The sequence below is a fragment of the Hylobates moloch genome, unplaced genomic scaffold (genome assembly GCF_009828535.3).
Source record: "Hylobates moloch isolate HMO894 unplaced genomic scaffold, HMol_V3 SCAFFOLD_15, whole genome shotgun sequence".
Classification (NCBI taxonomy): Eukaryota; Metazoa; Chordata; class Mammalia; order Primates; family Hylobatidae; genus Hylobates; species Hylobates moloch.
Window position 1 is genome coordinate 30,971,487 of NW_026652290.1, and position 22,686 is coordinate 30,994,172.

General features: G+C 41.3%; 1 long non-coding RNA gene across 1 annotated transcript in view; it reads right to left on the reverse strand.

Moving 5' to 3' along the window:
- The window catches only part of LOC116483215 (uncharacterized), a 265,660-nt gene that overhangs the window by 95,502 nt on the left and 147,472 nt on the right, over positions 1–22,686 (reverse strand). The window contains exon 3 of the long non-coding RNA XR_009210017.1: positions 17,183–17,362. This is a non-coding gene — a long non-coding RNA (uncharacterized LOC116483215). The remainder of the gene's footprint in view (positions 1–17,182; positions 17,363–22,686) is intronic.

The following is a 22,686-nucleotide window of genomic DNA, read 5'->3' on the forward strand; positions in this document are numbered from 1 at the left end:
TTTTAGATAAATGCATAGAATTCTAAACACCTGGACAGGAAATTCTATACCCAACTCAGGGTGGTGAGATGAGGCTGAGGACCCATGACGGGTGGGGATGAGAGAGGATTGTGGGAATCAAGCTGCAGCCACAACAAGATCTGAAGCCAATAGAGTAAAATGTTCTCTACTGAGTGTTAAAAGTTGTCCCTATTAAGTGCATTTGTTATATTACTCTCTAGAGTTTTTTGTATATTTGAAACTTCTATAATTTTTTCAAAGAAATAACTTTCTCAGATTATTGTAATAATTTAGAAACAAGCGGTTACTTTACTTAGCATTTGCTATAGAACGTACCAGAGTTATTTTATTTAAATGGTATAAAAATTGACCTTGCGAACAAGAATTCTTTGAATTGAATTTCCCCAGTTTCCTAATTCTTCAGTTCAGCCTCTTTTGCACCAGTCTGCCCATTAACCAATGCAAATCCTTAAGGGACCATCTCAGGCTCCCCTGCCGTGAATACCCCATTGCTCCCCTACTTTTCCTCAGCTCACCTTATCCTCCTGCTCAGCCTTCCTCGGATATCTGGGGGCCGCCATGCTCCTCTCCAAAGAGATCAAGCGAGTTTTCAATGATAGCAAGCAAAATGTCTATGCACTAGAAGCAGTGGGGCTCAAACTTCAACATGCATCAGAGTCTTCTGGGGCTTGTTAAAACAGATTTATGGACCCCACCACCAGTGTTTCTGATTCAGTTGGTCTGGGATGGAGCCTGAGAATTTGTATTTCTATTAAGTCTCAGGTGATGCTGATACTACCAGTCCAGTGGACACACTGATAAACAGTGGGTTGGAGAAGGTTGGAATGTCATGCCTCTGCCTATTGTGTGCTGCATGCGCTGTGAAAGAATGGCACGTTTCTGTGAACCTGGTCTGTCCCTCCTGGTGCCCTCTGCCCTGACATTTCATCATCACGACAATATCTGGCATTGATCTTTGTTTTAGTCCCTCTCCGTGGAGAACAGATTTAATTACATATATTTCCATTTGGTCTGGACCAAGTCAACTTTTGGCCAGAAGAGAACATCCGAAATTAAATAAACATTATTGTGTGAAGAATGAAGACAGAGGTGAAGAGAAAGACAAAGGGCCCAAGAAATTAGAAATGAAAGCAGGAAGAAAGATGCAAGGCAACAGGGAAAATGGAGAAATAAGAAAGTTGATACTTTCCATTCCCACTGACGCAAGAGGTCCCCAGGACCAGCAGACAAAGAACAGAGGGATTGTCTGTCATTCCTGTGTGGAATAATCATCTCTAGCCAGAAAACAAACAAACAAAATCAGTGTCCAAGAAGGATAATTGACAGGCAGGAGTTCTCCGTCTTGGAAACTCTTTAACACAGAGTTTTGTTGTCATCATCTCTTGTGGGGGCTTTGGAGGTCCTCAAGTCCTGTCCGCACAACTCCGGAGGCACACAGTCCCTATGGGAGGGGACTTCCCTGGCAGAATCTGTGTCCAGACACATGTGGGAGCTGGTACAGAAGGGAAATAGACAGCTTCCCATTTTCAGGGGCTTGGGGCTTAAACACATTTGTTCTTGAATCAGGCGAGAAATCAGCAGCAAACAAGACAAGGATGGGAAGGAGAGGTGGTGGTGGTAGAGAGAGCGCTTCGGCTTTCATAGATGGAATTTAAGGCAGAAACCATCTGCCTGAATTTCCAACCCTTCCAGTGCTTGGGAATCGCCTGGGCCTCACTCCTACAGATCGTGATGTATTGGTCTGGACTGGAGCCTACTCAGCAAAACTGTTCCCGAGTGATGCCACAGGGCAGGTTTGAGTCTCACTGATCTAGAATAGAGTCCAGCCATCATCCTGCAGCTACAAGAGAGGAAACTGAGTCTCAGAGGGATTAAGCAACTTGCCTAAGGTCACATACAAGGGAAGAGCAGAAGGAAGGTGAGAACTCAGATCTCCTGACAACTATCTCAAGTGGGGAGAAAATAAGTTTTGGATGAGTTTGAGGTTAGAACTAGTTGGCCATTTTCCCCACATCAGCATCCAGAGGGAGGATTTCCCCTGATGAGCATCCAGTGGAAGGAACCCCAGGACAAGACAGGAATAGACTCCAGGTCTCATGCATGCATTTCTCAGTGGGGTTCTGTCCACACACTGCTGAAATGAGTCTGAAATGGTCCTGTCCTGCCTGCTATCTCCTGGGAGGCCTGATGCCTGCAGGCTGTCCCTGCAGGCAGTGACACCTGTGTTTGGCCTGTGTGGTTGTCCCCATGACATGGGCTTCCTCTCTCTTGGTGTCTACTCCTAGGAAAGAACTTGCCACTTCAGAGGGTGGCAGAGCAAGTTTGGAATATGGTGTCCACAGATGAGGAAATGAATCAGCAACAGGAAAATATTTCAGGGCAACTGCAGCTTACTAAGTGTTCACTCTGCCAGGCACTGAGCCTCTGGCGTAGGATCCCAGGACATGTCATGAAACTCCCAGGTAGGTGGCAGCCCATCTGACAGTTGTGAGAACAAGTCAGTACCTGCACTGCGTGGGGAGGGAATGCAGCAGAGCAGGGAGACAGGAGCTAGCAGGCCAGGCCTCTCTTGCATCTGATATGTTGACAAAATGAAGCCAGAACTGGACCAGAGCAGCCTGGGATAACATCCAAGATGTCAGGGACGAGGCAGAAATTCCAGGGCAGGAGACCCCATGACCTCCATTTTGCAGGATAACCTCACCCTCCAGAAAAAAAGAAAAATGAGATGACCTGTTACCTTGCCAGGCTGATGCCCAGTGGTGTCCTACAGCCCAATGTGAGCTGTCCCCAACACTGGAAAGGAAAGGAGACTGTGACTGATGAGTGGCCAGCTGGCTCAGGCCTTAGTTTTCTCATCTATACAAGGGGCTGCTTGTTGCAAGGATTCAATGAAGTAGCACATGTCAAGCTCTTGGCAGGGGGCACAGTCTTTTCTAAGTGCTGCAGAGACATTAGCTATTGCCATTGTTGCTAGTATTCTTATGAGAGTCTAAAAATTGCTTTTTCTTCTTAGTCTCTTAAAATAGAATCACACTAAATTCTAGAAGTAAAAGCAGAAATATAGCTGATGTCATCCAATTATAAGCCTGAAAAGTCACTTTCATTAAAATGCAGCATTAACATCAGCCCTAGAAGAGCTTCTCCTCCATAACCAGAAGGAATTGATTTGCCCAATCCTTGCCTTTCAGGTACTTCACTGGTTCCACAAGAGGCTTCACAGAAGGGCCCTCAAGATCTCTTACTAAGAAAACCATCTACTCTGTTTTATCAGGACTAAGTGACCAACATCCATTAACGTGTGTCCCTCCAACACCTCCTACATGTCAGTGTAGAGAGTGACAGGAGGAGCTTTCCTGCCCATTCATTTATCTACTCATTTATTCATTGATTCATTCATCAGTTGGCTACTGAATACTCACCCCATGGCAGGCACAGTTTCAGGTGCAACGTTGAGACAGAGCAAGGAGTTGGCATGGCAGAGACAGAGGCAGGCTACAGACCAGAAGCCATCAGAAGCACTCTTAACAAAAATTAAGCAGGGTGAAGAACAAAGAGCACCTGTGTGGTCTAGGATGATCATGACCTTTGGGAATGTGGCAGCCGAGACCTAAGGGTCCTAGGGTCCAAGGGTCCAGGCTCTCAGAACCTCTAGTCAAACACCCCAGGCAGAGACAAATGCTCTGAGGCAGGTACCTGTGCCCCCTTGCTAGTTAACTTTGGGTCTAAGTGGTTAATCAGGCTTAACCTTGGCAGCCTGAATAAGACTCCTCCCCTCCCAGCTCTCCTGGTGGGCAGACCCTTCCTATGTCCACAAGGAGCGTTTGTCTTTAGTGACCCCTCCCCATCTGTGACACAAAGCAGAGGTGAGACTGGAGGTGCTCGGACCAGACACCCCCATCTCCCAAGGATGACTGTTCTGCACTCTGGAACTATGGGCAGGGCATGGGCACTCTGTTTCCTCATCTGGAAAATGGGCTTGATCCCTGCTTTACAGGATTGCTCAGAGGTTCACAGGAGATGGCAGAAAAGTCATTGCTCAAAATGTAAGGAAACATCCAAGCATGGCACATTTGAAATTGGAGTCCTCCAGGTGACTGAGTGAGTTCTGTAAACTGTGTTGTCATTGTAATTTCCTTTTACATCCACATCCTTAAGCTTTCTGCCTTCTTTAAAACCTGCTTGCATGCAGCTCCCAGAATTAGCAATCACTAAGCCTAATTAGTCTTCTCCTCCCAGGGGGCTCTGCCTTTTATTTTTCCTTTTATTTTTAGTTGACACAAAATAATTGTGCATATTTATGGTGCACAGAGTGATATTTCAGTACATGCATATAATGATCAAATCAGGATAATTAGGAAATACATCACCTCAAAGATATATCATTTATTCGTGCTGAGAATATTCAAAATCTTCTCTTCCAGCTTTGTGAACATATGCAATATATTCTTGTTAACTATAGGCATAACTCTGAGATACTGCCAGTTTGGTTCCACACCACTGCAATAAAGTGAATATTGCAATAAAGTGAGTCACATAAATTTTTTGGTTTCCTAGTGACTAGAAAAATTATGCTTACACCATACTGTAGCCCATAAGCATGTAATAGCATTAGGTCTAAAAAATATACACACCTAATTTAAAAATAGATTATTGCTAAAAAAAATGCTGGTGGTTTTGGTATGTTGCAGCTCTATTTTCACTTATTTTGAGACCTTTTTTGACCTCCTTCTTAATTTCTTCATTGACCCATTTGCCATTCAGGAGCATGTTGTTTAATTTCCATGGATTTGTACAGTTTTCAAAGTTCCTTTTGTCATCGATTTCTAGTTTTATTCGATTGTGGTCTGAGAACATATTTGATATGATTTCAATATTAAAAATTTGTTGAGGCTTGTTTTGTGGCCTAACATATGGTCTATCTTAGAGAATGTTCCATGTACTGAAGAGAGAAGCATGTGATTCTGCAGCTACTGAATGAAATGTTCTGTAAATGTCTATTAGCTTCATTTAGTCTCTAGTGCAGTATAAGTCTAATGTTTTCTTGTTGATTTTCTGTCTAGATGATCTTTCCAAAGCTGAAAATTGAGTTTTAAAGTCCCAAACTATGATTGTATAAGCATCTATCTCTCTTTAGCTCTAATTATATTTTCTTTTTATATCTGGGTGCTCCAGTGTTGAGTATATGTATATTTATAATTGTTATACCCTCTTAAATGATCCCTTTATCATTATATAATTACCTCTTTTTCTCTATGTTTTATGACTTAAAATCTATTTTGTCTGCTGTAAGTATTGCTACTCCTGCACATTTTTGTGTTTTTTTTTTTTTTGCATGCAATATCTTTTATCATCCCTTCAGTTTCTGTCTATGTGTGTCTCCACAGATGAAATTAGTTTCTTGTAGGTAGCATAGAGTTAGATCACTTTTAAAATCCATTCAGCCAGTCTATATCTTTTAACTGGGAAATTTAAGCCATTTACCAAAGTTGTTATTGATAGGTGAGGTCTTATTCCTGTCATTTTAATTGTTTTCTGATTATTTTATATAATCCTTTTTCTTTCTTTCTTTCTTTCTTTCTTTCTTTCTTTCTTTCTTTCTTTCTTCTTTCTTTTCTTTCTTTCTTTCTTTCTTTCTTTCTTTCTTTCTTTCTTTCTTTCTTCTTTCTTTCTTTCTTTCTTTCTTTCTTTCTTCTTTCCTTTATCTTTGCAGTTTGGTGGTTTTCTGTAGTGATAACATGTGGTTCTGTTCGCTTTCTTATTTGTGTGTCTGCTTTACCAATGAGTTTTATACTTTTGGGTTTTCATGATGGTGAATATAGCCCTTTTGCTTCCAGATGTAGGACTCTTAAGCATTTATTGTAGGGTCAGTCTAGTGGTGATAAATTCCATCAGTTTTTGCTTATCTAGGAAAGACTTTATTTCTCCTTCATTTCTCAAGGATATCTGTGTTGGGTACAGTATTGTTGACTGGCTAACAGAGGACCAATTAATAAGCCAAAGAAATGGCTCTTTAACAATGAACATTTCTGCCATCAACTGACAGAACCCAGGAATAAATATTTTTCCAGTGAGGAGACTTCTCTGGTTTTCAGAATACCTCTGGCTTCCCCTGCCCACCCCATAGAAGGGCTATCCCTCCAGGTCAGGTTAGCATCATCACCTAGAGCCAACAAGTCAAGGAGGTAATGGTTTGCCTTTGACATCGCTACCCAGACCGGACTCCACTGAGAAGACTCTCCCTTTTTCATCACTGCCCCACCTAGTTAGTTGGTCCTGCCCTGGGGCCAGAGTTTCACTAAGGCTGAATAGTATACTGTTAGCTCAGGCAACAGATGAACTCTGCCTCCATGCGCAAATACAAAAAGCTATCTCTGCTTCTTTTTCACTCACCTAAGATTTTGGAAGAATGGCTCCTAAAGCGCGTAATCATCTGCCCTCATGACTTACAGTGCCTTAGCATCACATGCTATTCATTTTGCACAGCAAAACCATGAAGTGAATATGACTGTTATCCCTACTTCACAAGTAGAGGACACTGAGGCCCTGAGAGGTTAAGAGGTGCAGGTAAGATTTAAACCTACGGGCTGGGCGTGGTGGCTCACACCTGTAATCCCAGCACTCTGGGAGACCGAGGCGGGTGGATCACGAGGTCAGGAGATCAAGACCATCCTGGCTAACACAGTGAAACCCTGTCTCTACTAAAAAATACAGAAAATCAGCCAGGTGTAGTGGCGGGCACCTGTAGTCCCAGCTACTCAGGAGGCTGAGGCAGGAGAATGGCATGAACCTGGGAGGCGGAGCTTGTAGTGAGCCAAGATCACGCCACTGCACTCCGGCCTGGGTGACAAAGCAAGACTTCATCTGGAGTTGTGCCTCCAGAACCCAAGATCTTTACTCTTTGCTACATCCTTCTGCAAGCCCAATCAAGCACTTGGGTGTTTTCAAGGTTTGCCCTTTCCACACAGCTGCCTCTCTCCTCCAGTCCATCCCAAATGAGGACTTCCTGTGGCCAATTTACTCCTGGGAGGAGGCAGAGACTGCCTCTTGCCGCCTCCTAGGGAAGCTTCTGGAACCTGACTTTGATAGTAGGAAGTAAAGAAGAGGAACCAAGGGAACAACAAGACCTTACTTTGTTTTCAAATCCCTATTGTGGGGTCACTGCCAGCTGTCCTGTGGGATCTGTGTTATTACTGCTCAACTTGCAAGTTCTTTTCCCCTCCCTGGCCTCAATGTCATCCAAACAAGGGGGTTACAGTGGGTATTCTAGAAGTCCCCACCTGACTTTAACAAAATTTTAGCAACCTACTGGAAAGGAGAGATGGTGGGACTATGCAGAGAGGTTTTGTAAAAAATGCACAGCTCATTGTTACCTCTCACTCTGTTCATTGATACCTCTCACTCTGTTCATTGATAGAATTAAGGGACTGGAAAGCCCTGGACATCTCATAATGAAATAAACTAGCCCTTTGTGTTTAAGGGCTCTTTCCTTCAGTATATCTACCTTCCACATTAGAGCCCCTTTGCTCATTTTAAAAAATGTCAGGGTTATTTTAACAAAGTAACTCAGCAAAGGCTCTTCATATGTTTTCAGAATGAGAGAGAGGAAATCCCTAAATAATTCTGTCTTCAGTTCTCCATGTCAGGGTACATCGGCATGGAATTAAAAAAAAAAAAAAAAAAACTAAGTCACCAGGTGAGTTGTACAGTGACAAGGAAGAGCTGACTGTGGCCTAGCCTCTCTAGTCCCCAGACCGGGCCATGGCATTGGAATAGAGCAGCTGGGAGGATCAGTACAGGAGCTGAGAGGCCTAGAGTCAGGGTAACCAAGCTCTGTAAGGTCCATGAGGTAGGTGGGCAGCCAGGTGAACAGGATGCTCTGGTGAAAGGAAGACTGACCTCTCTTTCAAAAGAAGATATCAGAGTACTTAACATAGACCATCTTTAAACAAGTAGCCCACTTACTTTCTTACTAATCTGTAATCTGTAATCAGCTCAGAATGAAAGAACAGCATTTTATCTTCTAAAGTTTTTAAACATCATGTAAAATACTCTTTGTGAGTTAATGAAGATATTGCGGGTGTTTTCAACTCTGCAAACCCAAGTATGTTCTTTTCAGTAAACTCTTTACTGAAGTAAAAGATACATAGAGAAAAGTATACAAATAATAACCAGAACACATTGATGAATTTTCACAAAGGAGGCAAACCAGAGAAATCATTGACTAGGTCAAGAAGTAGGACATTGCCAACACCCCAGAAGTCCCACTTGTACCCCTACCAGTCACATACCCAAAATAAATATCACCTTGACTCCTGACCCCATTGATTAGCTTTGTCTGTTCTTGAACTTCATGTAAATGGAGCCATTAGGGTACCCTCTTGGTTTTCTGGCTTTTTTCACTGAACATGATGTTTATTACGTTCATCCATGTTACTGTCTGTTGCATTAAGTCCTTTAATTTCATTGCTCAGTACATCGTGATATACTTATCCATTCCACTGTTGATGAAATTTGGATTGTTTCCAGTCTTTGGTTACTATAACTAGAGAGTCATGAACATTTTTGTAGAATTTCTGGGTCATAAGATACACAAATGCTCAGCTGTAGTAGATCCTGCCAATTTTCCAATGTGGTTATACTAATTTACACTCCTACTAGCCAGAGGATGGCAGCTGTAGTTGCTGTATATGCTCTCTGGCACTTAGTATTATTAGTCTGTCATTTTGGACAACCCTGGTGGCTCTGTAGAGGTTATCTCCTTATGACTTGAATTTGCACTTCCTTGCTAGCATTTATTAGAAAATTACAAAGCCTCTTTTGTGAAGCGCTTGTTCAAATCTTTTGCCCATGTTTTCTATTGGGTTATTAATGACTCATGGAAATTCTTTATGTATTCTAGGTACAAACCCTTTATTGGGTTTATGATTTGCGAATATCTTCTCTTACTCAAGGGTTTGTTTCTTCACTCTCTCAATGGTGTCTTTTGATAAACAGTTCTTAGGTTTTAAAAATTTATGTATTTTATTTTTATTATTTTTGGAGTGCAGTTGTGCAAACAGGGCTCACTGCAGCCTCAAACTCCTGGACTCACGCAATTCTTGCACCTCAGCCTCTTGAGTAGCTGGGACCACAAGGGTGTGCCACCACACCTGGCTGATTTTTTAAATATTTTGTAGGGATCTTCCCTTCCTGGCCTTCCCAAGTGCTTGGAATACATGTGTGAGCCATTGCACCCGGCCAGAAGTCCTTAGTTTTAATGAAGTCCAATTCATCAATCTTTTCCTTTGTGCTTAGTACATTTTGTATTACATTTGAAAAAATTTTACTCCAACATCATAAATTATTCTCTTATGTTATCTTTTAGAAGATTTATTATTTTGCCTTTCACTTTTAGATCTATATTCTATCTGATTGATTTGTGTGTGTGGTGTGAGGCAGAGTCAAGATTCATTTTTTTTTAAGTATGAAGATCCAACTGACCCTGCAACATTTATGCAAACATTATCTGTCCTATTCCAATTGCATGGCAGTATTGCTTTTGTCATAAATCAACTGACTGAATATGCGTGGTCTGTTTTCTAGTACTCTCTTTTCTGTTCCATTGGTCTATTTGTCTATGCTTGTGTATATCTCACACTGTCTTATTTGCTAAAGCTTCAGAATAAGTCTTAACAAATGTTCTTGCTCAAGATTGTTTCAGTCCTTTAAATTTCCGAATAAAATATAAACTTTATTCCTCAAATAAAATAAACAAAATTCCAGTAAAATTTGTTGTAAAATTGTACTGACTCTATAGGTCAATTTGGACAGAACTGACTATAAAAATATTGTCTTTTATTCCATGAATATATATTTTGGATTCTTTTAATGTCTCTTCACAATGATTTTATAGTTTTTAATTATATTTTATTAGATTTATTTCTCTGTATGTTGATGTTATTATACATGACATCATTTAACTTTTTAATTTTCCAAGTATTTGTCACTCACCTAAAACTATTTGTTCTCGTAAGTTGATTTAGCAACTCTTCTTCCACGTGGTTAATACTACTAGTTTGTGATCAAAGTTGTCATTCACGATAGAGATTTTCAGTCTATTTTCTCTCTGTTATTCAGACTGGAGGATTTATATTGTTCTTTCCTCAATTTCACTGATTCTATCCTCTGTCATATCCATTCTACTATTGAGTAAAATCCAGTAATTTTTTTTAAATTTCTATTTTTATATTTTTTAAGTCTATAATTTCCACTTGGTTCTTCTTTTACAGTATCTATTTCCTCACTGAGATTTTTCTATTCCTTCATTTGTTTCAAGAGAATTTGTAATTGCTTTCTGAAACATTTTTATAATGGCTGTTTTAAAGTCTGTCAGACAGTTCCACTATCTGATTCATCTCAGTGTTGGTGTCACTTGTCTTTTCTCATTTAGGTAGTTTTCCTAGTCCTTGGTATAATGTGTGTTTTTTCATTGTATTTGCACATCCTGTTTTTTATGTTAAAAGACTCTAGGCGTTTTTGTTTTTTGTTTTTTGTTTTTTTTTGGCAGGCTATCACCTGTCTTAGGTTTAGCATAAGGTCCTAGCCTAGTTTAGTGGGCTGTAGGTCCAGTGGCAACTTCATTTTAGAGCCTTCATACTATATAAGCCTACTGGAGCTCCCACTGGTCCTTTCTGGTGCCCCTTTCTGGGGCCGAGGGAATTTCCATGGGCTGGGCCACCTGGTGCCTCTACTAGATGGGCAAAAGGAGTCTCAGGCCTATGGAGACCAAGAGTGCTTCCCAAACTAGGCTGCCTGTTATGATGTGGTTCCCATTGTTGGTACCACCCAGTCACCCTACATGTCTGTCAGTGGAAATGGAGGAGAATACCAGGCTCACCAGGAAGCAGGAGGAATGAGTCTATGTTGGCTGTCTTTTGGTGCCAGGTTGGGATCAGGTAATACCAGGCCTAGGTCACCTTCTCTTGTTGGATGCAGTGATGGTAAGACATCCTGCCTCTACTGTTCCTCCAGTCTTAGGGTCCCTACCTAGTTCCTCTTTCTGCTTCCATCTTTCAGAGTTCTCCTTTGGTTACCTCTTGCCTTATTTCTAGACTTTATAATTGCATTTAACTGAGAAGACAGAAGAGAGAAATGGATCTATGGTGTCCTGTCTGGACCAGAAGTCCTTTTGAAATTATTTTGAATGAAATAATTCATGGAATAAATCACTACAAAGTCAGCCTTGAATACAATTTATTGACTTAAATATAGCTAAATTATTTTAAAAATTGGTAGACTCTTAGACTCCAGTCCACCCTCGGTCTCAAAAGAAATACCTTTTCATACACACAGAATACCCTGACATATAGAGAGCCCACCACTTCCACAGTACCATGGAATCAGGGGAATTATCCAAATAGTGGTTTCCTTGTTGTACCCTAGGCAGGGATAGTCAAGAAAACTTCATGGATCTGTAGTATAAAGCTAGGGAGAAAGAGGAAGAGTTGCCTGTTTTAATTTCTGTAACTAGTGTATCTCTGGATAATGTGTGAACAGCCAGTAAAGATGAATGCAGAGTATTGATGAAAAGAACACACATGGAGAAGAGAAAAAGCAAGTCAACAGAGCTTTTTAACATACACTCCCTCACCCCTACCCCCAGCTTAGAAGGGCAGGAATCTTCTGTCCAAAACAGGAAATATAGGAAATACCACCTGAGAAACTGTCCACTTGACGTCCATGAGCCCAGCTGCCCCTCTCGCCTCACTCCTATTTTAAGTCAGTGACACACAGTCATGCTTTCCTTTTCTGCACCTGAAAGAGTGACGTCACTCCAGACTGAGTCCTTATTAGAGGTGATGATGGAGTTATTTTTAGACCTGGGAATGGTCTAAAATATTTTTTCTCAGCCTAATCATTGGATCCTTCAAGGAAATGGATGTTCTGATGCACATCCCACCCAGTGTCCTATCAAATGGAACCTTAGCTCTCAGGCAACTTGTTAGTTTGAAGGCAGTGACAATGAGGCCAAGAATGACTCTTGGCTCCTCCACTCTCCCATCACAGGCTGCACCCAGAGCCTCCCACATCAGATTGTACCCCCCATGCCAGTGGAAGTGATCTCTAAGTCAAGCTATTCCTGCCCTCTCTAGCCTATTTTCTCTGGAAGGCATTAGAACACAGTCAGATCCTGAGAGTCCAGACCTGGATTCTATTGCTTTGTAAGCTATGTCTTTGGACAAATTACTTCTCTAGGCTTTTGTTTCCCTGTCTACATAAATGAGATGAACTCATGGTTATGTGGACTAAGTAAAAAGTTGTAGGTACAAAGTTCCCCCTGGTGCTGGCAGTGGGGTGTGCTCAATAATTTCTAGCCATTGCTATTGTTATTCTCAGCGTGCTGAAAGCACTTTCATGTATGCTGTTTCACCTGATCTTTTTTAAAAGGCTGTACATGTTTTAATTAATTTAATCTTCTGTATAGTTTTATGAAGAACACACTCTTTTGACCTCATTTAACAGTTAGCCATATAACTAATAAGTGATAGAGGTAAGATTTAAAGAGAGTCTTGTTTCAGAGAACAGTCTCTTGATCACTGTATACAAATATTCCAACCAGAGTGTAGGCTCTTCTGGTCTTACCCTTCCTATGAGAGAGGGGTTATTGTCTCCATTTCATAAATGAAAGCAGTGAGAGTCAGAGCAATTGACTGAGCTGACAAGTCATAGGATCACTGAACAAGGGCTCCAGTGGCAGTGCCTGGGAGTGGCAGAACAAATAGCACAGTATCACATACAACTGCAGCAACAGCAGCACTACCCACAGCAAGTGCAATGACACACTTACTACACACTTGCTCTCATTTAATACTCACAAGAATTATGGCCTCTGGGTTCTATCATCAACTCCATTTCAGATGAGGGGACCAAAGTTCAGCCAGATCAAGCAAGGTGTTCAGTGGTATAGAGCTAGGGAGTAATGGAGTTGGGTGTCCCCCTCGTCTACCATGCCCAAGTTGTGCCTCAGCTTCTGTGCTGCCATCTCCTGCAGCACTTAAGCAGAACCCCTAAGAACAACTAGCAGCACTTGCCTGATCAATGTAGCCAACAGAAGGAGGAAAACCTATTTTTCATAGATTTTTTTGGGATTTTCTATTTAAATAATCATGCTGCCTAAAAAAGGAGACCGTTTAATTTCTTATTTTCCAATGAGCATGACCTTTATTCCCTTTTCCTGCCTTATTGCAGTGGCTAGAACTTCTAGTACTGTGTTTAATAAGACTGATGAAAGTAGAAATATTCACCTTGTTTTGGATTGTATAAGGCAATGTATTCTGTCTTTGTCATGAAATACAATGTCTGACGTAGTTTTTTAATAGATGTTCTTTATAGGTTGAGGAAGTCTCCCTCTGTTCCTAGTGTATTTGAGAGGATTTTCTATTTTCATCGTTAATGGGTGTTGACTTTTGTTAAATAATTTTTTGATGCCAACTGTTATGATTATATGGTTTTTCTTCTTTAGCCTGTTGCTATGATAAATTATATAATTTCTTTTCAAATATTGAATCAGCTTTGTCTACCTGGCATAAATTTCATTTGGTCATGGTGTTTTAGTCTTGTTATACATTGTTGGATTTTGATTAATTACATTTGATTGGTGATTTTTACATCCAAAGTTCATGAGAGATATTGGTCTGTAGCTTTCTTTTTGCATACTTTCTTTAGCTGGTTTGGGTACCAGAGTAATGATGGCTTCATAACAAGAATTGAGAACTACCTAATTTTCTCTTCTCTCCTATTTTCTGGAAGATACACATAGAATTGGCATTAATTTTTATTTGAATGTTTGGTAAAATTCTTGGATGAAACCCTCTGGACCTGGAGATTTCTTTTGGGGGAGCATTTTTATTATAAATCCAATTCTTAAAAATATCTACACAGCTATTCAGATTATCTGTTTCACCTTGGCTAAGTTTTAGTACTTTGTGGTTTTTGAGGAATTAGCCCATTTCTTCGAACTTGTTGAATACATGAGCATAAAGTTGATTATAGTTTTTAAATTATCTTTTTATAGCTAAAGACATCTACTGTGGTGTCCCCTATTTCATTTCTGATGTTGGTGATTCATGTCTTCTCTCTTTTTATATTTGCCAATCTTGCTAAAAGTTATTAATCTTATAATTCTTTTAAAGAATCAACTTTCCGTTTCATTTTTTCTTTTTCCAGTTTTCAAGTTCATTCGTTTCTACTCTTTTTTATTTCCTCCTTTCTGCTTCCTTTGAGTTTATTTTGCTCAACTTTTCTAATTTCTTGAAGTAGAAACTTAGCTTAGTAATTTGAGATCATTCCTCTTTTCTAATGTAAGCATTTACTCCTATCAATTTTATTCTCAACACTGCTTTAGCTAATCTTACAAATTTTAACATGTCGTATTTTCATTTTCATTCTTTTCTTGTCTTTTTAAAATTTCCTTTGAGATTACTACTTTGACGCATGGATTATTTAGACGTTTGTTGTTTAGTTTCCAAGTGTTTGGAGATTTGCCTATTGACTTTCTGCCTTGATTTCTACTTTGATTTTATTATGGCCAGGTAACATAGTCCGTATAATTTCTCTTCTCTTGAACTTTTTAATGTTTGTTTTATGATCTAGGATATGCTCTATCTTGGTAAATGTCTCATGGGACCTTTAAAAAATGTGTATTCTGCTGTTGTTGGACAGATTGTGCTATGAATGCCAATTAGATCCTGTCAGTTGTTGGTGTGGTTGAGTTTTTCTATATTCTTGCTGATTTTCTTGCTAGTAGTCCTAGAAGTCCTGAGTGTAGGGAGACAGCAGGGATTGATGCCTCAACCACAATTGTGGATTTCTTCTTTCAGCTGTCTTAGTTTTTGCTTCAGACATGTGAAAGTCTGTTGTTTGGTTCATAGGTATGTAGAGAAAATGCTCACTAACTGTGTTTTTCTTTTACTGTCATAACACAATCATCAACACAGAAGAAAGGCCCAGTGACTCACGGGAAACTACTGTATTAAAAACTTGGAGCTAATGTTTTAAATTAACCAGAAAAAACACAAAAGTCAGAACACTGCACCAACAGATAGAGCCCTGTGCCTTTATAAAAGAAAAAAAATATTGCCTTTTATACACTTTCCCTCACCATAAAGATAATCCTCTGGTTTTGTCCTAAGTAACCAGAGAGTGGATACCCCACCCTGCAAAAAAAAAAAAAAAAGTTCTATTTGTTGAATATCTTTTGTCTTAAAGATAACAGCTCAGGAAAAATAGACTGCACTTAACATGATTTATGTCATTCCTTTTTTGTGCCCTTATATGATATGAAGAAAGGCTTCTGTGTTGATGTTGCCATGGTGTGACAGTAGAAGAAAAACACAGTTAGGAAGAGTTTTCTCTACATACCTATGAACCAAACAACAGACTTTCACATATCTGAAGCAAAAACTAAGACAGCTGAAAGAAGAAATCCACAATTGTGGCTGGGGCATCAATCCCCCACTGTCTCCCCACACTCAAGACTACTAGGACTACTAGGGAGAAAATCAGCTAGAATATAGCAGCGGACACCAGCTGGGTGTCCTCCAATTCAGTTCTGACCCTATCTACCCAGAGATAGAGTCAAATCCCACAGGTTGAAGGTTCAGCCCCCAAGACTACCCCCATACACACACCAGTTGTAAGTCTGGGCCTCCAGAACTTCTGACTAGCCAGCTTCAAGGTGGGGTTCCCAAGACCCCCTCTTTGGGTTTGATTAATTTGCTGGAGCAGCTCACATAACTCAGAGAAACACTTACCTATGTTTACGGGTTTATTATTAAAAAATATTGCAAAGGAGAAAGATGAAGAGATGCCTAGGATGAGGTATGGAGAAAGGGTCACGGAGCTTCCATGCCCTCCCTGGGCGCACCACTCTCCAGGAACCTCCACATGTTCAGCTATCTGTAAGCTTAAGAACCCTGTCCTCTTGGCTTTTTATGGAAGCTTCATGATGTCAGCATTCCTTCCCCCAGGATATAGGGTGGGACTGTCTCATGGGAGGGTCTTAAGATCCACAATGAGAAAGGCAGAAAGGTGGGAGAACATTAGAGTGGAAAGGAAGGCAGGAGAAGGTCAGAGGCTGAGGCCTAACATCCCCAACAATATAACAAAAGACTCCAACACAGGATATGGGAGTTATGAGCCAGGACCCACGGATGAAAACCAACACGTATCGTAACATCACAACAGGAGAGCTATATCTTCTTGGAGAATTAATTCTTTCTGTTATTATGTAATTTCCCTCTTTGCCTATAGTAACTTTCTTTGCTCTGAAGCCTGCTTTTTCTGATGTTAACTCAGCCACTTGTGCTTCCTTCTGACTAATGTTTACATGTTATATCTTTTTCCATCAATTTGCTGTCAGTCTACCTATATCATTGAATTTGAAGTGAGTTTCTTGTAAACAATACATACTGGGTCATGTTTTGTAATATACACTCTGCCAATCTCTGCATTTTAATTGATGCATTTAGAACATTTACATTTAAGATAATTATTGATATATTAGGGCTAAGTCTGATATTTTATTATTATTTGTTCTCTGATTGATCATTTTATCACACTGTTGTTTCTTTTTTCTTGCCTTCCGGTGGTTTACTTGGACATTTTTTGGTGTTTCATTTTGATTTAATTGTGATTTTTTTTCAGCATATCATGTTGTGTTGTTTCCTTAGTGCTTATTACGTTTGGAAACTCTGTAGATGGGCAGCCTTCCATGATGGGGAGGAAGCTGCAGGGCCTGGGTCTCTTTATGCCACTGGATGGAGTCTGGGGAGACACAGGGCTTCACAGTGGCTGCTTCTGTGGGTGAATCAGGCCATGTGCTGTGTCTAAGTTGCGGACTGGGGGCCAGGACTGTCCAGGGCTTTGCTGCTGCTACTATTGCTGCTGATGCCACTGCTGGCAGATCAATCTCTCTGCAAGGACCCTGGGTTGTACAAAACAGGGGCTAGAGCTTCCTACTGGGTCTCTGTTGGGGTTCGCCTTTCCTGAACTTTGGCCAAAGAGAACAGGATATTCTTGGGGGTTTTGTTGTTGTTTTGTTGTCATTTTGTCTGTGCCTGTTGGTGATTCCAGTACAGCCCAGCGTATATGGGAGATGAAAAGAAAACAGAAAACTTACCACGTTGCTGTTTCTCAAGTCCTGAGGTTTCTTGCAAGTACACTTTCTTTTCTTCTAGCTTTCAGAGCCCTTTATCATTGTCTGCTGAATAGTTTCCAAGGTACTTAGTTGTATTTAGAGGAGCAGAGCAGGGAAAAATGAGCTTAACCACCTTGTTCCAGAACTGGAAGTCAGCAGAGCCTGTTTTAAAAATAATGTTTAAAACAAATTTTATTTCCTGGGTGATTTTCCAGAAAGCAGAAAAAGTAGTATCAATGGCACTTCCTATAATAAAAACTACACCCTATGCTTTCTTGGAAGGAATCAATTGCATTATTCAACAGTCATCTTCCTCTGAACCTGCTTTGCATTTAGTCAACAGGATATTGAATTCCTTTTAAAAATCTAAACAGGTTATCACTTCTTTCCTGAACCAAAAGTTGATTAGTAATGTAAATACTTGTCTGTAACACAGAAAACTGTGTTTTCTTTGAGCTCTTCCTATTCCGTATCCCTTGTCTTGAATGAGGAGGTTTTCCTTTGGCACCAAAAGGTTACAACTACATTTATCTATAAATAAACTACCATATAACTGGAACTTTCCTAATTATCAACGTTTAGCTGCACTAATAAAGCTTTCTTATATCTGTGTTCTACTCGTTTCTTGTCTTGGACCCTTGCCTGACACAGATAGGATGGGCTTTCAGCCCAGTGACTCACGGGAAACTACTATATTACAAACTTGGAGCTAATGTTTTAAGTTAACCAGAAAAAAACACAAAAGGCAGAACACTGCACCAACGGATAGAGCCTTGGCCCTTTATAAAAGAAAAAAAAAATACTGCCTTCTATACACTTTCCTTCACCACGAAGATAATCCTCTGGTTTTCTCTTAAGTAACCAGAGAGTGGACCCTCCCCCCAAAAACAAGTTCAATTTGTTAAATATCTTTTGTCTTAAAGATATAGCTCAGGAAAAAGCAGACTGCACTTAACATGATTTATGTCATTCTTTTTTTGTGTGCCTTATATGATATCTCATGACTTGGAAAACTCCTATAAATATGTAAAATATTAGAATGTATAGCAAAAAATTGTCAGTTTACATTATTTTTGGCTTATCTCAGTACAAAGATTAATGTGGTAAAATTGAATATTTATATCCTTAAGATAAAATTGAATGTTCCAATGTGAAGCAACATATTTTCAAGTACATTTTTTTTTTCTGAAATCCCTTTATCACCACTAACTCTATCTTTAAAAAAAAAAAAGTTCACAACATATACCATTTTCTGGCTCTACATGAAAAGTTTATTGTTTGTGCGCAGGGTTAAAAAGAAGCCAATAAGTTAACATGTTATATTTGATATGGGAGCTGTTCACTCCAAATTTTAAGAAAAGCCAGAAAAATCATGTACAGGCAACCAACCAGAGTGTTAAAATGGCCTTTTTTTAATTGTTAAAAAACCTGTATAGAAGTACTTTTTTTTTAAATTTGTAAAAGTGGAAGCAATTTGAGTCATTTTCATTTACAGCATGAATGGAAGATTCTCGGAGTCATCTATAACCTCAGCAGAAAATGTGATTATAAGAGTTTACAAAAACCCCAATTCCCCAGAGAGCTATGAAATGAGCAGAGTGCAGAACATATTCTATCAGTCTCTTGAAATATTATTTGCCCTCTTAACTGATAAGGCAATGGAGGAAGAAAGTAAGAATGTAATAAAAATATGAAAAAGTGACTACCTTTGCCTGCCTTAAACAAACCTAACTTTAAATAAAATAAGAATAATGAACAAATCAGCTAACAAAGAAAACAGCTTTTCCCCTAGTTTCTTTTGAAGTGAATCTCCCTTTACTTTTTAAAAATTTTTTGGAATCCTACAAATTAAGGCTTCCTTGGAAATGAATGAATTTTTTAGAATTTCAAGACTCAAAAGATAAACAAAGCAGTCTGTTTTTCTTCTCTCACCCACCCCAACCCTGTGAATAACCCCAGGCCATAGCCTGGGTTTCCCTCTGTTCTTTATTTGGATCAGGGTTTTTAGAGCTGGGGAGGTCAGTGGGGGAAGGATGGGGAAGAGGGGGAGGTGGGGAAAGGAGGTAGAAGGGGAGAATAAGTGGGGTGGGCTCATCTCAGAGTGCACCTCGGCTGTAGCTGGGTACAGGATGTCACACACATGCCTGCACACACAAAATGTACACAGTGAAACCAGGCAATAGAACTATTAAAAAAAAAAAGACAGAAAGAAAGAAAGAAAATGTACTGCTACATCAGCTAAAAACAGTCTTGTTCTTTCCTGGTTTGATGTCAGCTCCCAGTACTGGCTTGGAATTGCCCACGGCGATATTGGGCTCCTGCCCACTCAGCAGGCAGACGGCTTTCCCTGCCAGCAACAGGCTTTTAATAAAACAGGATGCTGTCCCACTACTAAGGCCCAGCCTGAGAATGGATCCCAGTCCATGTGAACTCCCTGTCCAAGAAACAGCAGTTCTGTGTTCCTTATCAGAAAACCCCACTTTGGCGTTCCTGGCCTGGGAGAAAGGCCCCTCTCCCAGGGGCTTGCTCAGCAAGTGTTTGCAGGCAGCCGCTGGCCCCTGGAGCTGTCTGCTCTGCAAGGTTCTCACTACAGTGAGCTTGCTCCCGCAGGGACTTCCAATTCTGTGCGTGCATTTCAGCTTTTAGGAAGGCTCTGTCTGACTTTGATAGTCAAGCAGGATGGGATTTAAAATAAGGAGGTGGCTTCTACAGGCAGGATGAGGACATTTCGCCCCTATCTTCCTGCAGCAAGCCCCAGTAAGTCACGCCAGGACTGCACTTGAACTGACTTCTCATCTTACGTGTGAAGAGTTTTATCATTTTGGGGAGGCTCACCCGTCTATTTGTTTACTTCTTATTTGGAATGAAATGGAGTATGTTCCATTTGGAGCAGCGATTTCTAATTTTTTTCCAGCTGCAGTTTGACAAAAAGTCCAAACTAAGGAGTAAGAGTCCACGGCACCTTCCAAACCCTGGAGTTCCGTGGCTGCAGAGCCCAGGACCACCTTTCCTTGGTTGTATACCACCCTCTCTTCCTAGGGAAGAACTGTGATTCTGAAAGTTGTCCCAGAGTATTAGCCCCAGCCCCACAGGCACCAGCAGGATCCCTTTCATGCCGCACTGTTCTGTACAGAGGTGGCCGAGTATAGCACTGACATCACAAACTGGGAGACAAACATGCTGTCAGGAAGTGGACTTAGATGACATCCTATGGGAGTTAATTCCAGTGGGAAAGAGAAGTCATCGCTGTTGATAGAGAAGGCTGGACAACCTGGATTCCACCCCCAAATCTGCCCTGGCTTCCTGTGTGGCCTTAGACAACTTGATAGATGTGTGACTCAGTTTCCTCATTTTGTAAAATACATAGCAGATTGTTAAAGGACGGGCGAATAACCAGCTCATATGCTGTCACTCTCCCTTCCCTCATCCACTCAGACACTGGGAATCACTCCCAGCGCTTTTCTTCCTGTGTCCAGATGTGACAACCCAGTCAGCCACAACCAAATGATCAGAGACAGCACTGGGAGCAAAGGCTTGTGATGGTTTCTAAGGCTTCTCCCAACTCTGACCCTCCATAAGTCCCAGTCTAAGCCCAATACATTTCTGTTTAGTTTGAAGTTCTGGGGAGGAAATTGGAGGAATTGGTGTTACAGGTGGTGTTTTCATTCCTTCTCTCGCTTGAAGTTTGTGAGTTTGGAAAAGAAAAGGAGAAAGAGGAAGTATATGGAGGGAACATCTGGGCATGTAGGTGGCGTCACAGTGGAGAATTTTGCCTCCTGGACTGCAGCCCAGATCCACCTCAGAACAGCAGGGGCCTGGCAGGAAGCAGGAAGTGCTGGCCCAAAGCTGGGAAGAGCAGAGCATGCTGCAGGAGGCCAGCCCATGAGATCAGAAAAAGTGCAATCAGTAACTTCAGAGGGAGGAGTGAAAAGAGCCCAAGTAAATCTATAAAGCCAGGGAAGATGAAGCACAGCACAGGAATATGAGCTAGGACTCTTGAAAGCAGAAGGAATGACCCTTGCTGACTCAAGCAGAGAGGGGAATGAATTGGAAGCTACGAAGGAGCTTGTGAGGTCAACAGGGGCCTGGATTCTGAGCTGGAGAACTAGGTTCAACTGGGACAACAGTGCTCCACCATCAAGTGCCTCTGCAGGGGACAAACAGCCTGCTGTCCCTCCTCCCGAGACCACTCAGCTCAGCTCAGCTCAGGACCACCCTGGGGCAAGGGAGGAGACACTGTGGACACCTTTCCACTTCCACCCAGGGGGAAAAGCACCCGGATTTACCATGAAGACGGCACCCAGTGAGAGAGGTAGTGGCACAAAGGGACATCGAATTGGAGAAGGAAGAGGCAGTGGATTCCAGGCTGCTGAAAAGGCAATGCCCGGCACTGTATAACACAGAGGTGTCACACACAACCACAGTAAGTGACCAGACCAGGTCAAGAGTCAGAGAAGTTAGCAAGCAAACATAAAATCCAATCCAGCAGGCCTGTGGGACAAAGTTAGGAGTAACTCCAAGGTCAGTTGCCAGGTGTGGAAACCCATCTGGGAGGCTCGGTGGGGTCAGAGGGTAAAGACAAGGCCGATTAATTACCAGCTCTCGGGAGCAAGCTGAGTGGAGCACGTGGAGGAGTGCAGAGGATGTCACAGGCAAGAGTCAAGGTCAGGAATGTTCAGATCGAGAAGAAAGAGGGAGTAAATGCAGGCACCTGTGCACAGGGCTCGGGGTTACCCATCTCAGTTCTGGTGGGGTCTCCCTTGCTAGAAAAGAGCTGCAATGAAAGGCCCAGCTGCCCCTTAGCTACAGAGTGGAGGAAGTGTCCAGTTTGTGTCAGCAATATCACTCGCAGTCAGGAAGGCTCATGTGCTCTCTTCTCTGGGAAAGCAAGTCTTCCAAATTCAGTTTGGCAGAGTACCAGTTTGCTGAGATAGGAGCCAAACCTAAGCGCTGGGGTCCTGCTCCCCACCATGCTATGCCAAGCTGGAGGCTGCTGCTATGCCACCTCCTCCTTCCACACAGGGCGTCAGAGGAGCCAGATGGACAGACCTGAGTCCTGAGGACATTACCAGGGCTGTGAACCAAGCTGTGCCAAAAGCCAGGTCTACCTTTGGATGTTGCTTGATGGTAATTCCTAGGGGAAACTTCTCTGAGCAATAGATTCTCTTTTCGTGTTTAAGCCAGTTTGAGGCAGTTTTCTGTCACTTATAACCACAAAGTGTGTCAGGAATAGGTAGATAATAATATTAATACTAACCACAACTAAGCACTATTTCCTTCAATCCTCATAACAACTCCAGGAGGTAAATTCTGTTATCATACACAATTATATCAAATTGAAGAAACTGAGGCTAATGTCCTAGTGCCACACAATATTAATCTGGAGGGCTGGGGCTAGGGAGTCTGAACATACACAGATCCCAACTGAGAAAAGAGATTAGGAGAAAACCCCAAATTCTGCATATGTATCGTAAATAATCCTGAAT